Genomic DNA, 12,011 nt, shown 5'->3' on the forward strand with positions numbered 1-12,011 from the left:
TTGCTCCGACTATAGAAGCACAAACTTTGGCATACAGTGTTACGGCACCGGATCACCATAACGCACTAATCATTCTAACCGTGCTTTCGGACTACCACCAAATATCAGACTCGACGGGGCGCTGGTAGCGAAGCGGCTATTTACAGTATAACGGAGACGCTCGGCGGTTCACCACTGAAACAAATACATAAACACTGCACCACACACGCACATACTCACTGAGCAACAGTTACACAGAGAATTCGCTTTTACCGAACTTTCAGCGCGACTGCCAGGTAATTTTTTTTTTTTTACACTAATGTAATATATATATTTATTTATATATACTAGGTATCTAATTAAATTATTGAATATTACAAGGGGTTAGGAAAATTATATCATAAGCAACACAAATTATTTAAAGTACTTATTTTTTAAAAATCAGAAACAATTTTTTTTTTATAAACACATCGCATGTTTAAAATGACAGTTTTTGTTTTTATCAAAATGGTTAAGAAATAGCCAACTTTGATTTTAAACAATGATAAAAATATTAGACTCCGCCTAGGACCAGTATCGACGAGAAAACGCATTGCACAAATTTAACTTATGCATGTCATTTTAAATTAATAAAAAAATACAATGCATTCAACTATAAATACATATATGTTAATGATGGGTAAGAATAAGATGATAAATGAAACACATACTCATTGAGTAGATTGCAATACAAATATTATAATTGTATTATTTTACAATAATAACATAATTTGTATTTCGTTTTAAAACCAGTCAGAACTCAGAACTACATGGTTTTGAATATACTTTAGTTTATTGGATGATTACAACATTTAATTTAACTAAGTTAAATAAGAATTCAATTATTATTTTAGTAGCATTAATATACGTTATAATATTACATTTGTTTGAACTCATACATTTTTCGGTCTAATAAGTGTTTTTTTTAAATAATCAAAATAGTGTACATTATACAAAAAGTCAATACAATAGATTACCATGTCTAATAAAAATTAACATTTTATAATCGAGCCGTCGACAACAAAAAAGGCGTAAGTCACGTAAGTTAAAAATTTACAAACGAAAGATTAAAGTATAAAAGCTTTATATTTATTATAGAGTGTCAACAAAATAAAAGTTCCATGGTTTTCTGTAAAAAAAAATGGTATTTTAATGACATACATATTAATTCGAACAGTTTAAATGTCTAAAACACCAAAATATAGTATCCAGTTTGAATTTTTAGTCCAGTAAATGTAACATGATCACAAATGTATACTTCAATAATGTTTTGGTTAAAATATTGAAACAAACTTCGCTATGATTTTAAACATTATTCCAACAATTTAATAAATGTTCTTAATTTTGGTTAGGTCGTTGCCAATACACACTACATGTCAGTTAGGCGTCAACATTAGAGATCAAAAGATTATAAGTTACTGGTTTTTACTTAATAATGGAAATAAGTAGTGCTTTCTTCAGTTTAAACTTTCAGTTCTAACCGAATTCTTTTCTGTTCAGTTCTTTCAATTTTTCTTACTGTATTACATTATTGTACTCAGATTGTAAATAACGTATTTAATACCAATTGTGTAGCTTTTAACATGAAAGTTAAGTTAATTATTTAAATTACGTACGAAACGATAATATGATATGATTGAAATGTATGAATAGTATTTTTAAAGCTATTAAATTAATATTTTATAGTGGGCGTTAAATGGTTACCAATAAAAAAAAAAGGAAGTATTTTATGGACATTCATACAATTTATTATGATCAAGCCGAGATAAATTAATGTAAATAATTGCTCTATCAAGTACCGGTAAATCTAGACAACTTTTTTGATCGGTTAATGATTAAAAATAGCATAGTATCTTATTAGCAAACTTGAATAAGCATTTACGATAAAAATGAAAAATTGGATTATAAAAATATAGTAAATGACCCAAAACTCTATAAAGAAAATGAAACTATTTGTTGAGACGATGGCCGGTTTTTTTTGTGTATATATAGTATACTCTTTTTCTTTTATTATAAGGAGATATTCTTAAATTTATCATTAAATTAATTTGATACAGTACACACTGCCATTAGTATTATGCTAAAATAACGGTCATTAATTTTGTAGCAAAAATCTTACCAGCGAAAAAAAATGTTTGAGGATTAAAAATGACATTTTTATGGTTGGCGTTTAGTTTTTTTTTTGTACTCATGTATTAAATATTTAACCATGTAAAACAAGTACACTCTTCTTCTAATATTATATTTTACTTACTACGCCCTACACTAGTTTACTCTTAAAATAATTGCAAATTTGTAGTGTTTAATTTTTAAAATTTTTTTAATTATGTTACTGTATAATATTTAAAAATATTAAAATTTTTATTATTTTTAGTATATTTTGCTAATGCTTTATAAATTTTTAAAACTTAAATGGTAACGTATAAATTAATTGAATTTTTTAATTAAGAATAATTTACTAAATTTTAACTGGTCGATAACCAGTTTTGAATTATTTTTTTAAAAGTTATTTAAGTTTGAAATTAGGGACGGCAGGAGGAATACGGCTGAGTAATGTACGCAAATAAAAATAACTCTACTCTCCATCCTAAATTTTAAACTAAAATAACTTAAAAACCATTTATTCAAAACTGGTTATTGACCAGTCAAAATATTGTCATCAAGCATAAACAAAACAATGTTTAAAAAAAAAACCCAAATTTTTAATTGTTTTAAAAGAAAATTGATGTAGTGTATTAAAAGAATCACCCAGTAGTGTTGTAAGTAGCTTATATTTATAGTGTACAGTGGCATAACCACTTTTTCGTTTATACATCAAAGCAGCGTTTAGTAACTCTAGTAATCTACGTGGTTACTGTTTTCTATCCTGACATAACCTATCCATCCTTTATAATGCAGTCTTTGCTTTGGGGAAACAGCTATATTGTTTAGGTATAGATGAGTTTTATTTTGGTAAAGGATCATTGGACAGTATCATAAAAATCTTGCATTGTGTTGGTTTTTTTATTATGGACGGGTATAACTTTTTTTTTTTGTATGGAAGGATTTACTCTATACTGATATTTTTGTGCTGTCTCGTTAGACGGCGTTAGGAACCACAAAGAAACTACAATGGAACTCACCGGGTCGGGGATATGCGATAATTGAGTATAAATAATCCGTCATCAACCCTTGCTGGAGGGGAAACATTTCTGGAATGAAAATGCTATATTTACTCTTTTGTCACGACTGAGAATTTGAAATGAAGTAGGTCCCGCGTTTCGTTGTTGTTAACTCACAGTATTGACAATAACGCTTAACCACAGCTCGTGCATGGATACATATCCAGACTTGATATACTTCTATAGAAAAAAAACGTGACTGCATTTGCATAAAAGTAACATCGTCATTACATTAATTACCTAGGTCTGTGACAATACCATTTGCAAATTCACATTGTATAAGAAATAATATAGTTTACTGATATATATCTAAAGGGTTGGTATCTGAAGTCCTGAGTTCAAAATTAAACAGTTCTTTGCATAGTATAGCAAAATTTTAAAAGCTAATGTTAATCTTCATAAAATTAATCTAGTTATTGATGAATGAATAAAAACAAGTTAACTATTTGTTGCATTTACAGTAACATAATATTATGTTGCCTTTAAAAATATTTTACTTCACCTTATCAATACGTCAATATTTTAGGATTTTAGCTTCAATGAAGTTATTGGTTTTACAATTATGTGTTTTTTTAGTGTTTAAAAACATAATAATTTTTTTTCTCTGGAAACAAAATCAACAATATAATAAACAATATCTTAAGAGAAAGTGGTAGTATCATTGATAGTTCAAATAACCCTGTATAGTTTTTCGTATCTGTTAAAATACGAGAACATAGAAATAAAAATCAATTTCGAGCAAAACAACATTATTTGCACGAAAGTTGAATAAAAAAAAAAAATTAATCTGTTTTCCATCTTTTTATTGGGGTTATGAGTAATCAACTTTTTTTTTATTAATTTTAGCTATTGGATGAGTATGACTATGGGAAATAGGTACGGATATTACTTTTGATACAGACATTGAAGGCGTAAATATCTGACAATCTAATACCGTACTGCAAATTTTTAATTAGAGCGTAATAGAAAATTGACGATAGCAGACCAATTATCGGCACATGCCTATTAGTTTATACTAAATGTATACTAAACTATATAAGAGGGTTGATTAAATATTAAAATGTCGAGGCATTAAATTGAAAAAAAAAAGTTTTACGTGTGAGTGATTTCGATTGTAATGTAATTTCATATTACAGGTATTGAATGTTATGTCATTTTAAATAAAAAAATAAACTGACAGATGTCATACTCATATAACATATATGTTTCCATATTCTATGATTTTATTTATAATAAAAAATAGCACTGACAGTTTACAGAATCGAACGAGAAAATGCAGTATAGATATTTTTAAAAATTAAGGGTATTGGTGTCTGATTTATCAATGGTAGTCTTACCCCTAAATATATCTTCCTCTTTTTAAGAAACGTTTAAACACAAAAAGCAAGGGTATGGATTTATTGCCATGAGTTAACAAGTGGATACTAACTAAATCATAAGTATCGGGTAAAGAGTAAAAGTGAACACAGTTAAAAAAATACTTAAATATTATAAAAAGAAACTGGATACAAACCAGGAACCCTTCAACTGACAGTTTGATCTTGTACTAAATTAATCTTATTTTTTTCTTCAACTTATTTTTTTCTAATCTATAATACAATCGGCCAGACAGTATTGAATCCAACGTCATTGTTTAGTGTGGACTTACATCGTTAGAAGATGTCCAAATCCATAAAACAATTTTTACTCATACACAAATATGCGTATTCACGCAATATTCACGCAAAACAAGTGTTTTTTGGATTGGTTTTTTACTAATACTAAATTCTTTTCGAAAAGTTACTCTAATTTAATTTAATTTATCTATAAAATTTTCATAAATAAATGAATCAATAATTTACGGTTATTAAAATTAATGTCCTTTAATATTTGAATGGAAAGTTTTAATTTTCAATTAATTTATTCTTTAAGGGCGATTCATTAAATATAATATTATCTACTATATATTAAATTTGAATATGCAATTGAATTTTTAACAGTTTATTTTAATATTAGCATTTAATTTTAATTTTCAAATTATCTCCCAACTTTGTATAAACGTTTATTGCGATTATTCTTTGAACAATACAAGTTGTAATTAAAACTAAGTTAATTAAAATACTCGATAATCAGTTTAAGAGTGCGCCACATTACGTTCTTTGCATGTAAAATCACGTCTCGGATGATACCCTTTTTTAAAGAAGTTTGAGCAGTTTCATCTTTAAAAATATTTATAAAATTAAATTAAGATCAATAGTTTTTCTAGCATTTTGATATGGACAATATTTTTGATAAAATATTTTTGGTCAGAATTATAAATCATTATACAATTATAAAATCCAACAATCCCTATAACTCAGAACTATTTATGTCAAAATGTAGATAAAGTTTTGATATTACATTATATACGGTTAGGTTAGATTTTCTCGATATACGGCTGTGTCTCAGTTAAGGGGATTGCATGCGGTTGGTTTTTAAGGAGTTTTGTATAGGCAATATTTAAGGAAAAAGTGGTTTTAATAAATTTCGATCATGTCAATTAATTTGCCGGTTAATTTGTATTAGCTTCATGGTATTATTTTTAATTTAAATTATTTTGTCTATGAGAACAAAACCATTTTAGTTAATATAACATACATTTTTTGTTCCATCGCACAGGCTGAACCAGTAATCCGATAAGTAATCAGAAAACATATTTGCATTTGTCATAAAGTTTACTTATGATCGGCCAGGGTACTTTTTTGATACCTTATTCCTACTATGTACAAAACACACGTTTGAACATTATATAAAATTTCAAATTTTAAAATCAAATTTGAAAAGGATTAAAATTAAAAATTGAAAAAAGTACCCTGGCCGATCATAAGTAAACTTCATGGCAAATTAAAATCTGTTTTTAGATTGCTTATCGGATCACTGGTTCGGTCTGTGCAATGGAATAAAAATGATGTGTTTTGACTGAATAAACGGCCGCATGCAATCCCCTTAAGTGCATTTTCCGAGGTATTATTCCGATGTAAACTTTAGCTTCACGACAAATTGTCTATACTTAATTGTTTAAAAAAACACGTAGTTTTTAATACGTCTATTGGGTTCAAATAGTCCGCTGTCAAATTTTATAGGCTGCATTTTAATACAACTATAATAATGATAATGATACAATTTTTACTTTTAAATCAAAACTAAAATTAATAGATTATATAGCTTTATGGTAAATGGTTACTCGTATTTTATTGAGTTCGGTGTTTTCGGATGATTTTATTTTCATAAGCTAAAACGGATTGTTTTTATCGGCTTAAAAACGAGTTCACGTCGAAATCAATGTATTATTTAATGGTTTTCTTTTTCTCGTTAATTGACGGTGTCGAGTCGGCGGATAAACGAGCTTAAAAGAAAACTTTTGTTTCGTAAAAAAATATAAAAGAAGAACGCGCAAATCGTATACGTAATATTTTGGAATTGCAAATCCCTGGAGAAGATTACCGACGGAACGTTTTCTCATTTCTCAGTTTGGAAAGACCAAAGAAACATAAATAATCGCTGGTCTTAACAACAGGTCGCTGACGTCTGACCTCGGGAATTTGATTAATTTAAGCCTGTCGTCGGCATCCTGCATATAACGGCTAACCCCACTTAAGCGCTTTCGCCCTCACTAACATTGCATATCCGCCAACAGCTCCGTTCTCTGTCGTTTTTCCCAACACCTCCGCTGCCACCTCAACAGGTAAACGAGATTCAGATACATACACGTTATTAGCTACAACACAATGAAAATTCTGATTGTAGAGTATGTTACCCAACGCTGTATTATTTTTTCGCACATTAAAATATTTCTAAAAGACAGATAAATCATTATTTTACGGTTGTACCAATCGTGACTTACGTTGACGTTTGATACTGGAAACCCGTGGCCAAAGACAGAATATCCATCGAGTCTTTTTTGCTTATATTAGTTGTGTTATACTATTATAGTGCCTAACTGTCGTTTGTGTGTGTGATACTGTATATTTATTATGTATAATAATATGTTAGCTCGCCATTATGGTGACGCGGACGATGTTACCGCATCATCATTCATCGGTTGACGGGGAAGAAACATTTTGGTCGGGCCGCAAACCCGAGCTCTCGGATCGGGAAAAAATATCGCACAGCCTAAAGCGTTCTCACGATTAAGGGGACGGTGGTGACAACAGCGTATAGGTATTATATACTTGCGCCATCCGTGGGTATACATCAGGCATATTATACTCGGTTTCTTCGTAGGCCCATTACCGACCCTATCCTGGTCTATCTCTATCTTTCCCGGTCTTTTCCCGTTTTTCCACAGCTCGGGCGATATACTCGGTTGAGCTCCGACACAAGGAAGACGCCAATCAATTAGGATTTCCAACGTTCTACAAGAGTGACGTGCGACAGTTACTCCGGTTCACATGCCGCACCACGCAGAGTCATTATATATCCTGTGGGTTTAGCTTGGTCAGGTTAATCTTGTCAGCCAATTATTTATGCGTGCGTTTTAAAGCCGCTCGAAAACGGGCCCGTGCGAGTGTAAATTGTTTACATAAACGACGGTCCCGCTATAGGTATTATTAATACCATCGCCACCAGCTAACTATTTCGCGCCACATCCCTCCTCCACTTTGTTTCCCTGGAATATAAATTATTGTAGTGTTGGCACAAAAAGACACGAGACGCTCTCAACTATGTTTCTGTTAACCTAGAGTCTTATGCATAAATACCGAAAAAAATTGTGATCCTGTAAAATCCCGGACCCTGTAAAAATTGCCCGAATAATTGGATAACTAGCTTTTTATTATTCATATATAAAAGCCACCGTGAGGTACATGTCATTATCAAAATTGTCATTAAAATAATCAAATAAATTATATTATTAAACATTAACATTGGGCTATTAAGATCAATTGCTTTGTTTTTCAGATAATTTAACGTTAATTGGTTATAGCATTGAACATGCTTTAGCCTTGGCCCCCCAGCCCGAAAACGACACTTAATTGCGACACTAAAGCAGCTCAATAACTAAGCAACAGATCATTGTTTATTTGGCCAGAACATATAATTATGACCATCATCATAAATCACAAAGAGGTTATAGATAAAAAATAATCACTATTCAGGAGCCAGCAGGCTAAAGTATATTCCATATTTTATAACTTTATCCGTAAGGTTTTCAGTAGACTGTAACTTATTTTACTGTTCGAATCAAATTAAAAAAAAATAATAACTATTGATGGGTTAAATAGTGTAATGTCAGTGTTTACAAAAGACAACATAATCAATTTTACGGTTAATATAAAACTGAATACAGCAGCCAAGTTAGATTTAATTGTTTTATGTTTTATAGCCCAATTTCAAGACAACAAAAAACATATTAAATTCCTTTTATTTTTTATTGATACAGATTTTATTTTATAAAATATTCTGAGTAACGGTCGAACGTAGTTACTGAATTACTGTTCAGTGTAACACTCAAAAGGTATTATATGGAAAACTATTTCACCTTGAGCAAATCCAATTTTATAAAAAAAAAATTAGAAAAATCAAACAACCTTAGGGATGTGTAATTTAGTTTGTAATAAAATAAAAGAGCTGTTTTATAGATGTCATTTAATTCAATTGTGATTGAATCACATGATATCTGAACAGCTCTTTTATTTTATTACAAACTAAAAAACAGGTGATGGTGTTTTAAAAATATTTTATTGGTATTTAAAACATATGTTGAAAAAAGGATTACTATAAGGTCAAACTAAATAAATACATTTTCTTTTATACGGATATTTTCAAAGAGAATGGTTAATAATTAGATTTAGTTCCAGCATCCTTCCACTCTTGTCATGTGGTTGTGGTTGGCCAGTCAAGTATATTGTTTTAGTCGATAAAAAAAAATAATAGGATATAAAACTGTTGCGTTGTTTTTTACATTTATTGTATATTATCCGAGATTTTCTGACAAATGCGCAGGATGTTTTTCTAAAAGTGATTTTATCGGCTCCAATATTCAGGTTAAACATTTATTATTGGCAATGATTCTGCGAGAGATAACTTTATTGGTTTTGAATTTCAAATAGGGTAGGACGCGACCGTTTAAATTACGTTACTTTATGGTTGCGGTACTCGAGAAAAAAATACTTTTTAAATTACACTATCCGGTACGGACGACCTTTAATACGGTAGCCATATATTATAACTATTTCATTGTGGTCCTCCGACCAAACGTAAAATGTATTTTCAATTGTTACATATTGCCGGAGTCGTAGTTATACATAATATTATGGAATTATTGTTCTAGGCAATAAAACTCACGTGGTCCAACAAAGTTTCAACGGCACGTCATGTTTGGTATAAATTATTTTATTTTCAGTCTCTTTTTTTTTATAGCCAATTTTGTTTACTATAATAGTAACAGTAAATGTAAAATATCATTGAGGTCACCATTAGAATTTCTTTAAAAAAGTATCTATAACAGCTAATCGTTCCAATTTTTTTTTTTTTTGGGGTTAGTAGTTTTGAAATTTTAATTTTTCATCACGGCTAAAGCTGGTTACTTTACTTGATGTTTTTCGGTCTTAACTAGTGACCCATAAGAAGTACATGTCGCATAATTGCTGTGTTTAATGTTGTCTTTACTTTGTAACCGTCGTCAAATTTCAGACCTATTTCTCTTTATAGTTTATGCCACACTTAAATTTTAAATACACACACATGTATGAATATAAATATTTTTCAAGATAAGCCTTAGTTCCCACTGATTGTTTATAATATTTGTTCGTGCTGTCAACTCGTGAATTCGTGCACGTTTATTGTATATGTCGTGACACTTATGCCAAATATATTGCGCACGTTATCAGCTATTTGAACTTTGAAAACGGCACCATTGTGCTTGACGAACCGTCAAACTGCACGGGATGTATATTTGAATACGCGCATAATATACTATTTACATTCACTTGAGTTCATTTAACGGAAGCAACTCTGACTCCGTTAGCATTAGCAGGTCTAATCAGACTAATAGAACGTTGGAAAATTTAGCGTTGACGCCGTTATATGTCTCATATGTAAGAATAAATGTATTCAACTACTAGAATACAATAATATTGAAGGTTGTCGCAGTAATCCTGCTATGTCACTTGATCAATATTATTATATTTTTAAAGCTGAGGTTCGAGACATGACTTGTGAAATTCCAGGAAAAAATAAATTACTTTAATGAAAATAAAATCCAACGTTTTGTTCTTTTTCTCGTCTTGAAATAATTATTTGTCCTTTTAAATTTTGTTTCAATCATTCTTTTTGTTTAAAAGAATTCTTTATTTACTATGTAGTTGGACTCAGTCGATCACGTCCCGGGCAGCAAAGTATAAAATGAGCTTTCAAGAACTTCGTGAAAATAATGACAAACATATTTTGTGGCGTTAACCCGTTTAAAGTCCATAAATAATATTTTTACTATATTTAAAAAATTAAAATGTTTTGTACTGACAAGGTTGTAAGATAATAATTAATAAAAAAATAATAACTTCTGTTACTAGTGGTTTTCTGTAATGTTTTCTTATAAGAAAGTATGCTTTATCCTATGTTAGTAAAAATTATGTAATCCTTAAATAATTACATTTGTGTAAAAGTAACTTACTAAACGGAGTTTTAAACTTTCCCGTCTCGTACGTTATTATCATTATTTTTCTTATTACTTATTAGACATTGACCATATTTCCTTGTTACGATTTTTTACCCTAGCTGTTCCGCGTTCGGTCCTAAACAACGTTTATAAAGTTCTAAAACGAATGTATAAGTCAAAACTTTTTAACATTTACTACATAAACAGTTTTTGTCGCCGGAAAATATGCTCACGTCCGTACGATTCTTTATGCTGAAGTCAAAATTGGTTTTTGGCAAGCTTTAGTAGAAACAGGGTAGATTGACCGGTCCCAACTAATTTCGAATCATCCCTTACCATACATGGGTACATAGGTGTAACATACATAGGTATGCCTTAGGTATAACTCGGAGTTGGTTTTATTAATTTGGTGAATCTTTTGGCGTATAACCACGTTCGCAAACAATACTCTTGTGACCGTTGCAGTGTGTGGGTTGCTGCTGTTTAAAAAAAAACGTTAGTTTTCCTGGAGGCATTTATCCAAGGAATTTGCTGCTACGTCGGTGTTGTCGTGATGAATTACAAGGCCTTAGGGACGGAAATGAAAAAATATGTCTAATTGGTTTTCTTCCCGCGGTACCTCTTCGCTGCCGTTCCTATTCGTGCATAATATAAACTACACTTTTCACTCGCGGCTTACCAACCCTGAGATGTTGTAATTACCGCGCCGGAAAAGCCAATGGTCGTTTTACATGCCGTTGTAGGATTTTAACGAACAAATCCGGCATTTCGTCCTTAATAGGGGAAGCAATAGAGATTTATAGTTTTAACAATGTGTACACAATATATCCCGGAGTGTATTTAGATTGCATATCACAATACGTCATGTGCGCATGTTATTTATTTTATGCGTTACTCTCATGCAAATTAATTATAGTTTTACTTTCAGTTGAACACTAGAAGTGTTTTCGGATCACCTTAATGTAAAACTTGCAGAAGTGAAACCGATGGCGACACGATAATATTATTTTTAAGGCCTGTGGATAGTGATTACTCGGTATGTCAGCAGTACCTCCGTTTTGTTGTTGCATATAAGTTGAACGTGGTCCATAGAGGGAGAAGAAGAAATTAAAACATTGAATAAGGGAGGAAAAACGAAAGTCAATATGCTTTGAGAGCTGTGACTAGTATGGTATAAATATTTGTTTTAGTTTTGTATCTGATTACATATTGTTAAA

General features: G+C 30.5%; 1 protein-coding gene across 1 annotated transcript in view; it reads left to right on the plus strand.

Annotated features, from left to right (window-relative positions):
• LOC126833313 (calexcitin-2) overlaps nt 1-12,011 on the plus strand; it is a 53,569-nt gene continuing 41,558 nt past the window's right edge. The window contains exon 1 of the mRNA XM_050564571.1: nt 1-275. The gene's annotated coding sequence lies outside the window, so the exon portion shown is untranslated. The remainder of the gene's footprint in view (nt 276-12,011) is intronic.

Source organism: Adelges cooleyi, unplaced genomic scaffold (genome assembly GCF_023614345.1).
Source record: "Adelges cooleyi isolate 19-005CV unplaced genomic scaffold, UGA_ACOO_1.1 ACOO_flye_CR_arks_rails_tigmint_CR_PRNA_2, whole genome shotgun sequence".
NCBI lineage: Eukaryota > Metazoa > Arthropoda > Insecta > Hemiptera > Adelgidae > Adelges > Adelges cooleyi.